This window comes from Saccopteryx bilineata, chromosome 3 (genome assembly GCF_036850765.1).
Source record: "Saccopteryx bilineata isolate mSacBil1 chromosome 3, mSacBil1_pri_phased_curated, whole genome shotgun sequence".
NCBI classification, from domain to species: Eukaryota; Metazoa; Chordata; class Mammalia; order Chiroptera; family Emballonuridae; genus Saccopteryx; species Saccopteryx bilineata.
The window spans coordinates 227,300,387-227,319,374 of NC_089492.1; the positions used below are offsets into that span (position 1 = coordinate 227,300,387).

General features: G+C 30.2%; 1 pseudogene; it reads left to right on the forward strand.

Annotated features, from left to right (window-relative positions):
- Window positions 1-18,988, forward strand: part of LOC136330000 (hsc70-interacting protein-like) — a 113,611-nt pseudogene that overhangs the window by 19,218 nt on the left and 75,405 nt on the right.

Sequence of the window (18,988 nt, forward strand, 5' to 3'; positions counted from 1 at the left end):
TTCATTATTTTAAATAAGCAAGCAAACAAATGGAATCATGTTTAAAACACTGCGATAAGTAGTTTTATTATGTAGTTATAGAGGTAACACCAACAGTGTGAATCATATGGTCCACAGCTGAGAATAATTAGAGTAGAAGGTATTTCTGGTCTTATGTTATTTTTCCTTTATCATTATTGTGGGAGGGAATCTGTAGCCTTATAGCATTATGTACCTTATGCCTCAACTTGAATATTTAAAAGTGTGATAAATCCACAGCTCCTTTTTTTTTTTTTTTTTTTTTTTTTTTTTTTTTGGGGTTTTGAAAGATCACTCATTGTTTAGTTTGTCTTGGAGAAGGGATTATTTTTCTATTTTTCAAGTCAGTGTTTAATTTTAACAGTATAGCAATTATTTATTATTCTATTGTCTTTAAAATAATTCAGTTTTTTTCCTGTTTTATATTTTTTGTTGACTGGATATAAAGAACTAATTTAATCACACTGCATAGGATATGGATTGTATATTCATACTGTTATTTGGATGAATTCAGGAGTCTCTAGATGATTTTGTTCATGTGACTCTAAAAACCATAAATATACACTTAACATGGTATAATTTAAAGATATCATTGTGAAGGTTTTAGGATATTACAGATTTAGTAAAGGTCATTCTCTGGGGGGCAATGTATATTGCTTGAACAAAGTTACAACTTCTATCCACATTTGACTTCTTTGAAAGCTAGGCAATGCTACTTGTTTTTTCCTTAGTTGCTTTCTTGTTTTTGTTGTCTTGATAATGTTATCTGCTTAATAAGATAATACTTAAAATTAAACATAAGACAGTTATAAAAAATGAAACATAATTGCTAGTCTAAATTAAGGCTCATTATTATTGGTTTAATATTAATTTCTCTATTATTTTTGACATTAGTTTTCGCTTTAGTCTGTCTTCTAGTTTTTTCCTACTGAAATCTTTTGAGGCTGCAGTTTCCATTTGTACAGGTACAGTTTACTGAATACTTATTAAACTCCTGTAACTGTGCCAAAATCTTTATTTAATGCATGTGATAAACTATTCAAAGCAATTCTGGGCTATAAATATTATTATCCCAATTTTACAGATGTAGGTAATGAGATTTAGAAAATTCTTATATTATCATACATTGCAAAAGAACTTTATGTGCATAAATTTACTGAGAGGCAGAATAAAGGCAGATTGAAAACATGGACACTGGACTTTTGAAAAGATGTAGTAAACAACTTTTCTCTATTCCTCCTGTTGAATGTGGCTAAAACCTCTTGATATTATATATATAATAAGCATAAATAAGTCTCAGAAAGGTAGAGAGAAGAATGAGTAGGGATCTCTGAACACAAGCAAAAATTGTTAATGAATTTCTTGGATTTTCATTTTGCCTCAGATACTTAGACTAGGTACAGGAAAGACAGGCAACTTGGAAATGTCAAAGAGTCTAGATAATAAAAAAGCCAAAAAAATCTACTTAGCTAACAAAAGGTCCAATAAAGAGGCCACCTAGCAAGATGAAAAAGTTTTAAGAAGTAATGATGCTACTCCAACCAAATACCCCCCAGAGAAAACTGCAGTTCCTTTAGAGCTTTCTCAGTAAAGGTCATATAGGAAACTAGGACTTTCATTTTTGCTAGACTATAAGGAAGCACCCTGAGCACCAACTGGCACAGGGTCTAAGTAGGCTGAGTCAGGAACCAGAATGTTAATCCCTATCAAGTTATAAGGAGGCCACCACTTTATACGGTATCTATGACAACCAATTGGGAAGTCTGCATTTCCACAACCTTGTGGCAGTAATGAGGTACTCCTCCCTCTCCCTGTTAGGATTATGTCAGAAAAAGCTTAATTGGTAGTATGGTCTTCTAGCAGTAATGAGGCTCTGACATTTCTCCTGCCAGAGTTGTCAGAGGAGTGGACTGAAACAGAAGATTCAAATAAGATCCAGAGCCTGTAATGTATACTCAAAGTTTTCAAGTTTCAATAAAAAAAATATTCATCACACTCAAACCAGGAAAATCTAAACCTGAATGTGCAAAGACAATCAACAGATTCCAACACTAAAATTACACACTCTCTGAATGACACAGAGAAAAATAACTCAAAATAAACCAAATTTGGGACATGTGGGGCTATAGCAAAAGATTTAACACTGCTGTCCTCAAAATCTCAAAAAAGAGAATGGTGAGGGTAAATGTTGTTGAAGGGTGGGGTAGAAAAATGGTTGAAAATTTTTAACTTTAGCAACAAACATGACCTAGATTCAAGAAGTTAATTGAGTCCCAAAGAAGAAAATCCTAGGAAATCATGCAAAGACACATTGTTATTACATCTCTAAAAGCTACAAAGAAACATGTTGAAAGCACTCACAGGGAAATGAAGCATTTCCTAGAGGAAAAAACAAAAGAAATCAAAATACAATTGAATTCTCATTAGAAACCAAAAAGGCAGAAAGAATGACACCACCTTTTTTTTAAAGTGCTTAAAGAAAAGACCTGTCAATTTAGAATTCTATATCTACTAAAATATAGTCCAAGAGAGAAAAAGGAATCAATACATTCTCAGATGGAAGAAAAATAAAAGAGTTTGTTCCCAGCAGTTCCTAATATAAAAGAATAGCAAAATAATAATAATAATAATAATAATAGTAATAATTTTTCTAAACAGAAAAGAAAAGGAAAGGAAAAAATCATGGCCTATCAGCTAAGAAGACTAACGCAAAGAGCAAGCATATACATAAATATAGTAGACTGTCCTCTGCTCAAGGTTATAAAGTTGATGATAATTGGCAATTAAAACAGAAATGTAAACACTCTCTAATATGGTTTTCCAAGTATATATAGAAAATATTTAAGACAGCTACATTATAAATGAGAAATGGTTAAGGGATATATATGGAGGCAAGATTTCCACATTTAATTGGAACTAATAAATGTTGACACCAGTGGATTGTGATAAGATATGTAAAGGTATTGATGTTTGAGGGACCACTCTTTGAGATGAGCTAGCTTAGTTGTTTATTTGCTCTAATTTTTAAAATAAACTAAATATAAATAGTAAGCAATAAGTGGTTCCTGGTTTCCTTAGTTATCTCTTCTGATTAATATATTTGAACCAGGTGTAGAAAAATTCTAATTCTAAATTTTAAATCTACATTTAAGATGCTCATAAAAACAATAATTGACTTTTGGCTCAAATTAAAACAAATAGCAATCAGATAAGTCAAGATCTGAACAATAATCTCTATGACTCGTAATATAGTAGTGTGTTAACCACTTGACTATAGTGTAAAGTTAAAAAAAGTACTAAAAGTAAGTATAGCTACAATAATTAGTTAATGAATATGGAATATTAAGAGGAATAATTAGTGATAGATAATTAAAAAGATAAAAGAGAAAATAAAAGGGTAGAATTTTAGTATATGATCACAGTTAAGTTGTTATCAGTGTAAAATAGAATGTTATATTATAAGATGATTTATGTAATTCTTATGGTAAGGAAAGAACAAACACCTATAGTGGATTCACAAAGTTTAAGAAGGGAGAATCAAAGCATACCATTATAGAAGCATATCCTTTCACAAAGTTGGGCAGTCAAGAGGAAGGAAAGAAAAACAATTAAAAATAAACCAGAAAGTAATTAAGATAGCATTAGTAAGTATCAATAATGACTTTACATGTAAACAGATTGAATTCTCCAATCAAAAGGCATAGAGTGACTGCATAAATTAAAGAAATATATACCCAGCTATGTGCTACTTATAAGACTTACTCCAGCTTTCAGAACACATGGGTTTAAAGAGATGAAAAAGATAATCCATGTAAGTGAAAACCAAAACAAGGCAGGGGTATATATACATATACAAAGAGAGCTTAAGCCAAACACAATAACAAGAGAAAAGAAGGTTGTTTTATAATGAAAAAGGGGGCTATTCATCAAGAAGTTTTAATAATCATAAAAATATTTTCACACAATATCAGAGCACCTACATATATTAAAAACATATATAAGCAATAATAGCAGAAGACATCAATACCTCATTTTCAAAGTGGTAGATCATCCAGACAGAAAATCAAAATGGTAACATTGTACTTAAACCATATTTTAGAACAAATAGACCTTAGCACTTACAAAACAACCTCTCTAATAGCAGTAGCAAACACATCCATCTCAGGCAGACATAAAATATTCTCAAGGATAGATTATACCATAGACCATAAAACAAGTCTTAGAACATTTAAGAGGATTAAAATCATGCCAAGTGTCTTTCTGACCACAGAGGTATGAAACTCAAAATAACAAAAATAAAAATTTAGGAAACTCATAAATACATGAAAATTGAACAACACACTCTTAAAATAGATATGGATGAAAAATTGAAATCAAAAGGGAAATAAAAAAATCTTAAAACAAGAAAAAAATAAAAGAACAGCATAGCAAAACTTATAGGATGCCAATAAAGCAGTTTTAAAAGGGGAGTTTATAACCATTTATCCTCTCTATACCCAACTCCATTCCACCCACCCCCTAAGTAATCCCCAGACTGTTGTCTGTGTCCATGAGGGATTTTTTTAATCCTGTTTTGCTCTATTCCTCTACCTTCTCATCCAGACCCTACACAACAACTGTCAGCCTGCTCTCTATGTATGAATCTCTCTTTATTTTGCTTCTTAGTTCATTTTCTTCATTAGATTCCACATATGAATGAAATCATATGGCACTTGTCTTTCTCCGGCTGGCTTATTTCACTTAGCATAATTATCTCCAGGTCAATCCATGCTGTTGCAAACAGTAAGATTTCCTTCCTTTTTATGTCTATGTACTATTCTATTGTGCAAATGTACCTTGGCTTGTCAAGATGACAAACGATGCTCTAGAATAGGATGTGTTGTAGAATTGGGCACCTGATAACTGTAAACCAGTGTTACCCAATAAATTCAATATAAAATCAACAAAAGACAAAAGTTTATAGCAATAAATGTGTATCTTAAGAAAATAAAAAGCTCTCAAACACTATACATCTATACCTTAATTTACTACATAAAGGAGAAAAAAAATTAAGCCCAAAGTTAAAAGTGGAAGAAAAAAAATAAAAATCAGAGAGAAATAAATGAAATAGAGACCAAAAAAATAATAGAAAAGATCAATGAAATTAAAAGTTGTTTTTTTGAAAAGGTAGTCAAAATGGACAAACTTTTAGCTAAACTAAGAAAAAAAAGAGATCAGAATCAAATAAATAAAACCAGAAATGGAAAAGGAGGCATTACAATTGAAACCACAAAAATACACAAGAATAGTTTATGAACAATTATTTGCTAACAAATTGGAAAATCTAGGGAAATAAATTTCTAGAAAGATACATCTCACTAAAACTGAATCATTAAAGTTTAGAAAATATAAAGAAACCAATATTGAGAAAGAAGATTGAATCAAAATTAAAAACCTTCCAAGAATAAAAGCACAGGACCAAATGTTACCATGGCTATTTCAATCAGTGTTTTGCCAATCTTTCTCAAACTCTTCCAAAAATTAGAAGAGGAGAAAAATGTAAACATTTATTTTTTAAGGGCAAAATTACTCTTCACAACAATCTTTTTAAGGCCAGATAAAGACACTGCAAGAAAACTACAGACCAGTATAATTGATGAATACAGATTTAAAAATTCTCAAAAAATAATAGCAAACTAAATTCATCAGTATAATAAGAGAATTATATACTGTGATTAAGCCAAATTTATCTTTGTGGTACCAGGATGACTCACCACATGCAAATCCATAAATGGGATACATCACATTCATAAAATGAAAGATAAAAATCATATTATGATCTCAATAAATGCAGAAAATACATTTGACATAATGTAACATTCTTTCATGATTAAAACAACTCAACATAATAAAGGCAATATATGCATATGCATATGCATATATGGACTTATAATTTATGGCAGAAGATTCAAGATTATTCAGCAAAAAAAGATAGTTTCTTCAATAAATTATGTTGAGATATCTGGACAGCCAAATGGAAAGAATAAAACTGGACAAATATCTTATACCCTACAGAAAAATCAATTTAAAATGGATTAAAGCATTGAACATAAGACCTAAAACCATAAAACATAGAGGCTAAGTTCCTTTTCATTAGTCTTGATGTGTGTGTGTGTGTGTGTGTGTGTGTGTATAAAATTTGATTCCAAAAATGAAAGTAACAAGAGCAAAAATAAAAAAAGCAGAACTACATCAAAATAAAAATCATCCATACAGCAATGGAAACCATAGCAAAATGTAAAGGCAACTTGTGGAATGGGAGAAAATGTGCATAAATCATATATCTGATAAAGAATTAATATTTAAAATATATTAAAAGACATGCAACTCAATAGCAAAAATCAACAATTCAATTTAAAAAAATGAGCAGAGAAATTAAATAGACAATTTTGCAAAGGAGACATACAAATGGCCAAGAAGCATATGAATAAATGATTGACATTACTAATAAGCAGGGAAAATACAAAATAAAACCCTACAAAACATCACTCCACAACCGTTAGAACATCTGTTATCAAAAAGAGAAGGGATAGCAAGTGTTGACAACGTTGTAAAGAGATCCTTTGTATACTGTTGTGGGAATGTAAACTAATATCGTCTTCATGGACACAATATGAAGGGTTTCTGAAAAATGTGAAATAGAACTAGCATTTTATTTCCAAAATGTGATCCAGCAATTCCACTTCTGAGTATATTTCCAAAGAAATGAAATCACTATCTTGAGAATGCTGTATTCACATGTGCATTGCAACATTAATCACAATTGCAGAGATAAGAAAATAACCCAGCCTGATCTGTGGTGGTGGAGTGGATAAAGCGTCGACCTGGAACACTGAGGTCGCCAATTCGAAACCCTGTGCTTATCTGGTCAAGGCACATATGGGAGTTTATGCTTACTGCTCCTCCTCTCTCTCTCTCTCTCTCTCTCTCTCTCTCTCTCTCCTCTCTAAAATGAGTAAATAAAAAAATTTAAAAAAAGAAAATAACCCAAATGTCCATTGACAAATGAAAAGATAAAGAATATGTCATAGATATGTATTGTGGCATACAGTTCATCTAAACAAAGAATTAAATCTTATTATTTTCAAAATCATAGATAAACCTGAAAGACATGGTAACTGAAACATCAGTCTCAGAAGGACAAATACTGCACGATTCCACTTATATTAGTTATTTTAAATGGTCCAACTTATGGAAGAAGAAAGTAAATATTTGTTTCTCATAAATATTTAATGTCTAGTTTATATATATTAAAAATATTTCTTTCTATTTTGCAGTCCTTTTTTAAAATTAAATATATTAAAAAAACTTATTGGGGTGACATTGGTTAATAAAATTACATAATTTTTAGGTGTACAATTTTTTTATACATCATTTATATATTGCATTGTGTGCCCACCATGCAAACCAAACCTTTTTTTGTCAACATGTATTTGACTCCCTTTACCCTTTCCTAGCCTCACTTCCCTTTCCTCTGGTAACCACCATACTGATGTCTGTGTCTAAGCTTTTGTTTGTTTTTCTTGTATGTTTATTTGTTGGTTTCAGTTTTATATCCCATATATGAGATAAGAATCATATGGTTCTTAACTTTTTCTGTCTGACTTATTTCACTTAGCATGATACTCTCAAGATCCATCCATGGTGTAGCAAGTGCAACATTTTATCTTTTCTTATGGCTGAACAGCATTTCCTAGTATCTTTGTAGCAACATCTTTTTAATCCAATCCTCTATTTAGGGACACTTTGGTTGTTTCTATGTCTATGAATAATGTTGCAGTGAACATAAGAATGAATAAATCTGCAAATAAATGTTTTAAAATTTTTCAGGTAGACACCCAGAAGAGGAGTTACTTGGTCATATGGTAATTCTTAATATTTTGAGAAGACTCCATACTGTTTTCCTTAGTGGCTGTACCAATTTTGAGATTTTTAAAGTTGCAATATAATAATTCTAACACTTGCTTTTCATTTATTGGTTAGAATTCTAGCACAGAGAAGGTTTTTCTATTACCTTCAATACCAATAGCATACATCAACTCTAGAATATTTAAAGGATAGAGCTTGATATTTGGAATTCATCCCTTTCTACTACTAATTTCTTTTCTTTATACCCACCAATAAATTTCTTTTTTGACATTCACCATTTTCTCTTGTATCCACATTTTTTCTCAATTTTAAAAACCATGTCTTTCAACAACATCAAGTAATATGTTTATTTTTATAATCTTACACTGTACATAATATAGTTTTAGAATTGTACCAATAATGCTAAAAGATACACACATGTTAGTAAAATTGAAGATTTTTAGCATGTTTTTTTCTTTAGCCTGCAGGTAAGAAGTCTATCTCTCACCAAAAGTTACATGAATTAGCATATGTTTTCTTCAACGTGGTTATATTATTCATAGGAAATACAACTGTATTCATAAGTTCCTGTTTATGTTCTATTTTATAGTTTTTTTCCATCTTTTAAAATTCAGAGTTATATTTTAATTATGTAAGGTATTTGTTTATAAAGTTAAATCTCTACAAAAATACATATTCAGTAAAGTGTAGCTTCTTTCTACTTCCTTTATCCGTACTCCTATCCAGACTCTTTGTAGACAAACAGGTTTGATAACCTTTATGGTTATTCTTCCTGGGTTTCTCTTCACAAAATTAAGTGGACAGATACATTTCCTGGTTTTCTTTAAGTTTATTCAGAGAAGTTAGAGTACATGGGTGTGTATATATGTAGTATTCTTCTTTACATTGCTTCCCTCCCTCATTTAGTGTCTTAGAAGGAAATCATTTTTTATCAGTACATAGAAATTTGGTTACCATTTAATATTAAGAAAAGCTTGTATTTTTGTAACTTTGGTTACCTTTGCATTTTGGGTATTCTAACCTACGTTCTTTCTTAGCTTTTTACATATCTTTTACACATCAATAAATTTATCGTATTTTGTCCTTCCTTCTCTTCCTTTTTTAGTTTTTATTCTTTCTATTTTATTATTCTACTTACACTTTACTATTTCAGCTATGTTCCAACATTTATTTAATCCACAATTCATCAACAGCTAAATATGTTCAATGTTCCCTCAAAAATTTTTATTAAAGTTTACCTCAGACATCTCTTAGTTGCATAAAGTTTATTCTTCAACAGATTTTTCAGGAAATATTCTTCAGTACATATGTCTTGTAGTGAAAATGATGGACTATGTGTATCACTGTGAATAAATATTAGTAAAATAATGTCAAGAGGAAAAAACAAGTAAAAAAGTATTATTCTAACCTTATATTTGCACTTTTATAAAATTTTATCTTTTATTCCTAAAGTATCTGAAAAAAATTATCTCTGTTTTTAAAGTTTAAATTGATTATAATATATAAGTTGTAATTGATTATTTTGGGTTATTTCAGATACATGATGAGATCCTTTTAATGCAGGGGTAGTCAACCTTTTTATATCTACCGCCCACTTTTGTATCTCTGTTAGTAGTAAAATTTTCTAACAACCCACTGTTTCCACAGAAATGGTGATTTATAAAGTAGGGAAGTAACTTTACCTTATAAAATTTATAAAGCAGAGTTACAGCAAGTTAAAGCATATAATAATAATTACTTACCAAGTATTTTATGTCAAATTTTTACTAAGTTTGGCAGAATAAATCTTTATAAAACAACTTACTATAGTTAAATCTATCTTTTTATTTATACTTTGGTTGCTTTGCTACCACCCACCATGAAAGCTGGAATGCCCGCTATTGGGCGGTAGGGACCAGGTTGACCACCACTGTTTTAATACGTAGATATTTTCTCATTTTAAAAAAATCTCTTTAAATTATAGCTTAAATATTATTTCTAGTGTTTTCTTTTCTCTTCTCCTTTAATGACTTCAATTAAATGTCTATTTCATTTTCTTTGCCTAAATTACTCAATTATTTTTTCTGTCTTTTAACTTATTTATTTTATTTTATTTTTTTGATATTTACATTTTTTCCAATGATCTTTAATAAATTTAATTTAAATATATTCTAGTTTGGATATCCTGCATTTTATTTCTCATTACTAAGATGGTATTATTCTTTATCAATATTGTCTACCTTAGTTTAAGGAAATCTTAATTGTAATTTTTATTAATTCCCATTTTTCATTTAAAATACCTAATTCAGGATTTTTCCCTTAGTCATTTTTTAAAATTGTATTTAATTTTGTTTGTAGTGCTATGTTATAATTTTCTTTCCTTGGTAGTAAGTTTAATGCACTTTCTTGTCAGCTGAAAATGATGCCTTCTTTTTTTTTTCCTCCCCAAATCTGTTGCCTCTTTGAGACATCTGTTTAATCTTTCACATTTGATTATCTTCCTTGTAGTCAATGTTGCCTGTTATCAAGTTTCAGGTCTGTATTCAGTATTCAGCACTTTGTGATAAATTTTTTATTTCAGGAGGCTTATCAGTGCATTAGTTGTGTCTTTAGTTAGTTCCATGATATTCTTTTTCATTACATGGTTTTTTCTACATCCCCTCTATTGCATGCCTTGTATTCATGAAGTATCTGTATAACACACATGTCTGTATAACATGTATGTCTATTGACATATATGTTAGTGTTTTCTGTTTATTTTTCCATTTATAAATATTTTAAGGTTCACATGTCTTTCTCCTTGGAATAGAGAAAGTGTGAATTATGTGATTTTATTTGAAAATCTCTTTGAAAAGTATAAATTTTGGGAGAGAATGTAAAAAGAAGGTTTAGATTAAAGCAACAATTATTCTAAGGCCAAGTGGAAGTTTCTACATAAAAATTTTTCCAGTTCTGTTGGAAATTCTTTTAGAAAAATAAAAAAAAAATGGTTCTGCTACACCAAGATTTACTTCATCCACTATACAATTTCCTTATGTGTTTAATATTTCTCACTATATATATCATTCTCTGCATTGGACTTGGGAGATAAATTTATACATTTTTAATCCACTTTTGATTGAATATAGGTTATGTGTATAGGAGTAGGGAAAATGAAAATAGAGGTTCCAGGTAAGTAAATATGTGGCCTTGGATTTAGAGCCAAGTTTTATCTGTTTAAATGTAATAGGTAATGGAGAGCCATTTATGATATATTACATTTAAGGGTCTAAATAAGTCATCATAGATAATTTTATATGAATTATGAGAATAAATAAAACTAGTTAGCCTTTTCTGATAGTTTTTATTACTTCATAAATATTTATTATCTTTATACATACAGTATGCTCCAAATTTATGGATGAATTAATGAAAAATTAGCTGTACATATAATACTTTAAAATAACTAAAGAAGTAGGACTGTTATAGAGACAAATAAAAACAGAAATAAGTTTCTTAAAAAATAAAAATGGATTATTTTATGGAAGAGTGCAAGTAGGTATTATTTAGCATTCAAACTTTCCTAGAATTAGCTAGAATTAGACTAGTGCAGCTAAATGTAGAGCATATTTTAAAAGTGACCAGATGAGAGTCATGGAAACAGCTAAGGCACAAAACATTTTGACTTTTTGTTTTGAAGTATACAAATAATTCAAATTTAGTCCCTCATATTTTCTATTCTTAGAAGCAGGAGTACAAGAGCTTAGTGCTAACATTTTTTTTTTTTTTTTTTTGCCAATCAGGGATCTGTTACCTTCGACTTCCTTCTTTTCCATCAAAAATCTGAAAAACAAAAGAAATACAAATCCCTAAATCTCCTTTTCTTCAAGTGAAAATCAAAGCAAAACATAGAAATCTTTTATTTCAGCCAGTATCATTCTTGAGATTGAACATTTCTAGTGGTTTTGGTCAAATAAATCATAAACAAACTCAGCAGCACATAATGCACTTACATTTATATATTCATAAATTCTAAGTAACTACATGTCATATTTTAAAAAGAAAATCTACATACTGCTATGGAGTATCTTATTCACATACCAATGAATCTTCCTGGCTTAACTGTCATAAATACAGACCTTTCGTTTGTTTGAGAATTCTATAAAATGTGCACATTTGGATACTTGCTTGTCATATCTGCATTGCTATTATAGCTATTTTACAGAAGAAAATAAAATTAATCAAATATATAATTTATGATTAAAGAACTAAAAACATTTTCCTGCACACATTTTGATAAATGAACCATTACTGACATTTAAAATACAAGAATCTAAGCATTATATTATAAATGGAGGAATGTGGTTGATAAGACTCTGCTTTTGCCTTTTAAGATTACATTGCATAGAGTATAGAAAATTATCAAACCTTGGGGGAAATATTAAAATAGAACACCATATCTATTTAAAAATAATTTTTATTCTTTTCAAAAGGGAGTGTTTTTATTATAAAAATTCAACAATATATGCATTTCACCCTAAAGATATTCAATGTTCCATTCTCACACTCATTTTTTTGTTTCTTATGTGTCATAATAACATCACCTTCATGTGTGAGTAGGTGTCATGAAAAAAAAACTATATATTAAAATCTGCAAGCATTAAAAGAGCAAAGCTTAAAGCTGGAACTATATACTTTTTTTTCATCTAAATGTCACTGACACAAAAGAAGAAGGTGAACTAAGAGCTCTGAATGTATGCATTGGATGGGAGCTTCTGGAACTTATATGTTACTTTGTTCCAAAGTACAAACCACAAAAAATTCTTAATATCTCCCCTATTAAGAGGTCAGTGCTGGCTTGTCAGGTATTCAGCCTTGATTTAAACATATATATGTACAAAGAGGAAGTTCAAGCTAGAATAACTACGCATTGATGTGTAGTATTTCTGAAACAAAAGAATCTTTTGAGAATATTTTAATAGTCTGCCATTATCTGTTGCTCAGTTGGCAACATTAACAGGTTTGGTAAAAAGCTAAGTGAACTAAAATATGAATCCCATAGAGATGCATGATAATATGCTTTTGCTGTTTGCATTTAATTAACACTTCTATATAACATATGGCATGACAATATTCAGCATTCTTTCTGCAAGTAGTGATACAATGGTGTTAAATACCTTTTGTACACTGTAAAGTTGTCATTCTGTTTCCAGACACCAATGCTGTATTTCTTTATATTAAAAGAAATATTTTAACAAGTTATACAGAGAAATAAATAAGCATAATAAATATTTATTAAGACTTTACTTTGGCCTGACCTGTGGTAGCACAGTGGATAAAGCGTCTACCTGGAATGCTGAGGTTGCTGGTTTGAAACCCTTGGCTTGCCTGGTCCAGGCACATATGGGAGTTGATGCTTCCTACTCTAACCCCTTTCTCTCTTTAAAACTGTGTAAATACCAAATTGATTAGAAGAGTTCATTGCTATTTTGTAATGTGGATGAACTTTCATGTTCTTTGAGTAGTCTTGCTGATTATAAAATAATTATGAACCTCCAAATTAATAAAACTTATTTAGGGGCCCACTATAAACATGATCTTATTCAGTGAAGAATGATCTTATTCATAGAATGAAAAAAAAACATTTAAAAAGACAGTATATACTGCAATGTTTGTTCTTTGGAAATATTTAAATCATTAGATATGGAGTCTCTGAATATATTTTGAATAAATATATTTTTATAAATATATATTACATAAATTTAGATCTCTGGAAGCCTTATTATTATGTAAAATAGGGAGACATGAAGACATAACAGGTTATTCCTTTAAGCCATCTTATTCTATATAGAAGCACTAAAGTTTTAAGGCTCTATGATGTTCAAAACTCTTTAGGGCATTTTCTAACATTTTCAGATATAATAAAGTTGCTTATTTTTGAGAAAAAGTGAGGAAATAAAGCATTCCTAAAATTTCAGTTTCAAATCAGCTATTGAGTAAAATTGGAACTCACATTATTATTCATTTTTTCTTTCTTTCAATCTTTCTTTCTTTCTCTTTCCTTTTTTGGGGGGTTGGTTGTGGAAAAGCTGGCAAATTTCCATGCATATTTTATGATATAGCTTAATTAAAACTTTAACTGAAAAACAGATTTAATAAAACATATGCTCATGCTCTTCTTATTAATAGGTTTAGAAAACTACAAATTCTTAGCAACATAAGTGTTTCAAAACTTAATATATCACTTTCTGAGTGTAGAGTACTTAGACCTTGATGAGATATGGCTCTAGGAAGGAGAAAGCAAATCTGCTAAAGAATAAGTCAAGTTTTAACTAGATGCACTCAGATAGTACCATGATGTTTTTAATACAAATCAGTTGTTTGTACTAAAGGATACCTCAAGTATTAACTAAGGAAGTTTAGTTAGGTAGATGATATCAAACCTAGAAGCTATCATCATCTTATTTACTGGCATCATTTATCTTAATGATACCTGATTCACTGAATGCATTTAAATCAAATAAGTATAATTTTTATGAAAGTAAATTTTAGAGGTTCCCAATAGGTATCTCTGTATTGGATAAACTTTTTGGGACATGAAGTAGCAAAAGAATAAAAAAAGTAAATGGATATTCTCGTGATACTCATTAAGATAACTTTTAGCTGTTGATGAAACAATAACTCAAAATGAGTCATTATGAAATTTAATATACAATCACTAAGGAAAAAAATGTCGTCGTGTTACTTCATTTTTCACATTGTGAGGAAACAAACTAAAAATTACCATATAATAAAAATTGTTTGATGCACAATTTTATAAATGCATCTAAATTTGCATACAGCAGTTGAATAAACTCTTTTCAAAATCATTTAAAAATTTATAAAAATAGGCCATATATTGGCTCTTAAATATATCCCAAAATAATGAAGAATTTGTTGCACAACCCACATTCTTTAGTACTAGAATACATTTAAGTAAAAAAACAACACAACAGTATTTAGAAAAATGTTTTATTTAAAAATTATAGATGAATTAGGGACAAAAATATATAATAGCCATCTAGTATGAGGGAATCAAAATTAAATCTATTATTTTTGTCAGGTCAGCAAAAAAATATGATATAATTTTTGGTGTGCTACAGAATTTTTGTAATTATTTTAAGTGTGCATAAAATAAAAAGATTAAAAATAGCTAGATTAGAGGGAAAATCATGTTATTACAAAAGCAAATTCAGTAAAAGCACTTTATAATATACAAATTCTGTTCAGTAAATATATATATCATATATATATATCATATATATATAATGAATAAGGGAAGCTACAATAAGAACAATAGCAAACAAAGAAACCAAAACCCCCCAAAACAAGAATCATCTTAGCAGATATATTGTTAGTGATAAAAAAGTGAAACAATTTCCTTTAACATCAAGAATACAAGTGTTTTCTGGTTATTACGCTTTCTTTTATAAAATTTTGTGAATCAATGTCAATGAAGTAGTAGGACAATGTAAAGACATAAAAAATGTAAAAATTTGAATAAATTCCTGCACATTATATAATTTTCTATATTAAAAACAACAACAAAAACTATAGATATGCTTTTGGAACTAGTGAGTAATTTTAACCAAATTGCTAAATAATCAATATATAAATCTTAATTGCCAGAGAGAGGATAAAGCTTATTTTGTAGAAAAAAAATCACTTCAATCTGCATGGTTCCTTTATACAATACCTAAATTATATCAAAAAACTTTGAAATTCAAAGAAGTATGAAAACCTTATCCATGCTCATTAGACAACACTGTCGACTGAAGGACAATCACAACTAAGCTAGTTATTGGAATAAGCAGACAAGTACTTTAGAACAATTGTAAATACCTTAAAGCAAATTCAGAAAAGGATAGATCAAAAATTAAAAATTTAGGCCCTGGCCGGTTGGCTCAGCGGTAGAGCGTCGGCCTAGCGTGCGGAGGACCCGGGTTCGATTCCTGGCCAGGGCACACAGGAGAAGCGCCCATTTGCTTCTCCACCCCTCCGCCGCGCCTTCCTCTCTGTCTCTCTCTTCCCCTCCCGCAGCCGGGGCTCCATTGGAGCAGGGATGGCCCGGGCGCTGGGGTTGACTCTGTGGCCTCTGCCTCAGACGCTAGGGTGGCTCTGGTCGCAGCATGGCGACGCCCAGGATGGGCAGAGCCTCGCCCCCTGGTGGGCGTGCCGGGTGGATCCCGGTCGGGCGCATGCGGGAGTCTGTCTGACTGTCTCTCCCTGTTTCCAGCTTCAGAAAAATGCAAAAAAAAAAAAAAAAAAAAAAGAATTTAAGTCATAATTTCATACACCAATAAAGAACTAAAAGGGATTTCTGGAACTTACAATACCTTGGAAATCATAAGTTTTTCATTGGGTGGCCTTCACAGTAGATTGGACTCTAAGTTTGTTAAGCTTGAAGACAGATCAATAGCAATCACCAAAATTGAAATAGAATAAGAGAATATAGATTGAAAAAGAAAATAAACCTAATAGCAGTAGTATGCATTGGGACAATCACAATAGTCAAAATTAAAGATATATTAAATTAACTTTGTGAAAAAATGAGAAAAATATTAAGTCTCTTCATCCATAAAAACATCTCCATATTGGACACATAAGAACACACTGCTGGTGTGAGTAAATGAAAACTTCTCTGAATGTGGAGGTGGTATGGTAGCTCTGAAGTTTGAGGCTACTATTCTTTCTGTGTCACTTTGGTCAGTAACAGTTCCCCCAACCTCCTCTATGGTAATTGGTTTGTTAATTTATTTGTTTCCCATTCCAAGGGTAGCATAGAAACAGTGGTTGGTTGATCATACAAATAATGATCATTTATCAATTGTTTTAGATTGTTCCAGGCAGTATTAAAAGATGTAGATTATTCACAGCATCATATTTTTTTAGCTACTGCTGAATGAACATGGACAGCGCTCTCAAAATCAAGGTTAACAGGGTTATTTTAAGAAGAGATGTTTTCTCTTCTGATTTATTTGAATTTGGTGGAACAAAAAGGAAAAACAACAAAACAAAAAACCTCTACCTGTTTGATGAGGAGTTCTCACGTGGATTCTGAGAATAAGGCAAACATATAAGAATATAGACTAATAAAAAACAGGTCCTGATTTGAACTTGTAAATCAGATGATTTGCCTATTTTTGACATTATGAAAGTCAAGTAATTACTTTTATTCAAATCAGCTTGAGTGGAGTTTTCCCCTCTCTCAAAGAAGCAAAACGTGGAATATAAGGACAAAACAGTAAAACTGACTCATTATAAATGACTTCAATTCTCTTGGGTTGTTGAGTTTTACTATAGAACACTGCGGAGATAGTGAAATATCTGGATATTAGCAAATATCATTATTTTTTATTAGGAACAATATACCTTTTTTCAAATGATTAATAATAGAGCTAAAATTTATTATACAAAGTGATTGTTGCCTGATTTGTGCTCGCACAGTGGATAAAGCAATGCTGAGGTCTCCTGTTCAAAATCGTGAGCTTGCCTGGTCAAGGCTCATATAGGAGTTGACGTGTTCTACTCCTCCCCCTTTCCTCTCTCTCCTCTCCTCTCTAAATTAAATAAATAAAATCTTAAAAAGTGCTATTTTTATGTTTATAATTTTATATTAAATATATTTTCCATATATATGATATATAATATATAGAATTTTAAAAGTGAGAACTAAGGCAAGTAAGTTCAGTGTAATGGAAATCATAGCCAGAGAGGAATGAAGGTAGAAAGTATTATCTGTATTGAGACATTAAAGGAAACCTAAAGAGCCATTGTTCAGGGATATAGCTCAGGAGATGCAAGTTTAAGTTGGATGATTGGAACCTATGGCCTCTCAATACCTCTGTCACTATAATTCTATGAATTTATTGAAAATAATTGTTTTTGTTAAAGTTTTAAACAACATTTGTGTATATCACATTTTATTTGAAGTTAATATTATCTACCATTTAAAAAAGAGGTTATATGTGTAAGTAGGAATACATGTCATATGCAATCATTCAAAAGAAAAAAAAGATTAACTATATACAAAGATAGGCACATGCTTCCTTTGATATTTTGAAAAGAAGTCTATTGAAGGAAGAGGCGTAAGCAATGGAAAAAAACCATATTTTAAACAGAAAGCATCAATACTTAATAAGTAAGTACTTATTAAGTAAAACACTTAATAAGTAAAGCACCTGTACATATATAACCTGAGGTATATCGGACAGCTCTAGACAAACAGCATGTTACAACATTTTGTTCTTTGACAAAATATCAATCACTTAAATCCATCTTAACACATAAATTTAAAAATTTAATAAAAAAAATAAATGCCAGGTTCCAGCCAAATCTAACAATGATCTGTATTTTAACATCAGAAAATACACAAATAAATGTAAACCAATGACAATTAATTTTAAAAAACAAACAAATGTAATCCAGTTGAGAGTGTAAAAGCTGATATTTAAGCCAATGACATTGTATCTGTTAAGAGAGAGCTATCGGCTTTAGCCATTTAGGACTCTTGTAACCATATAATCATGTTGTGAGATAATATTATGATATTTTATATTATTCAGAATGTCAACAAATCTTTTAAAATCTTAAATGTTTGTCAATAATGTTATACTTTTGTTTGCATATTGCTGTATGATAATAAATGCAATGGATAGGTATACATTTGTATTTTATAATATGGTCAATTTTGGAAACTTCAGGATTAAACATACTAAATGTACTACATTGTTTTATCCGATCTACTAAATATTCTGATATAGATGTGTTGAAGTGAATATGCACTGATCATGATGAAATGTATATATGAGGAAATAAGAGTAGTGAGATTTAGTGAAAATTTTTTGGTTTAGGAGTCAAATTTGGATAGTTTCTTCCCTTGGGTGACATTGAAGAATTTGCTTCTTGCTTAGAACATCAGGCAGAGTAGTGATTAAAATTGCAACAGTGGAATGAGATTGCATGGCTTAACACACACTAGCTGTGTTATAGTGGGCAGATTACTTAACATATCCCTGTGTTTTGATTTCCTTATTCATAAAATGGGAATAAAGTCTACTTCTTA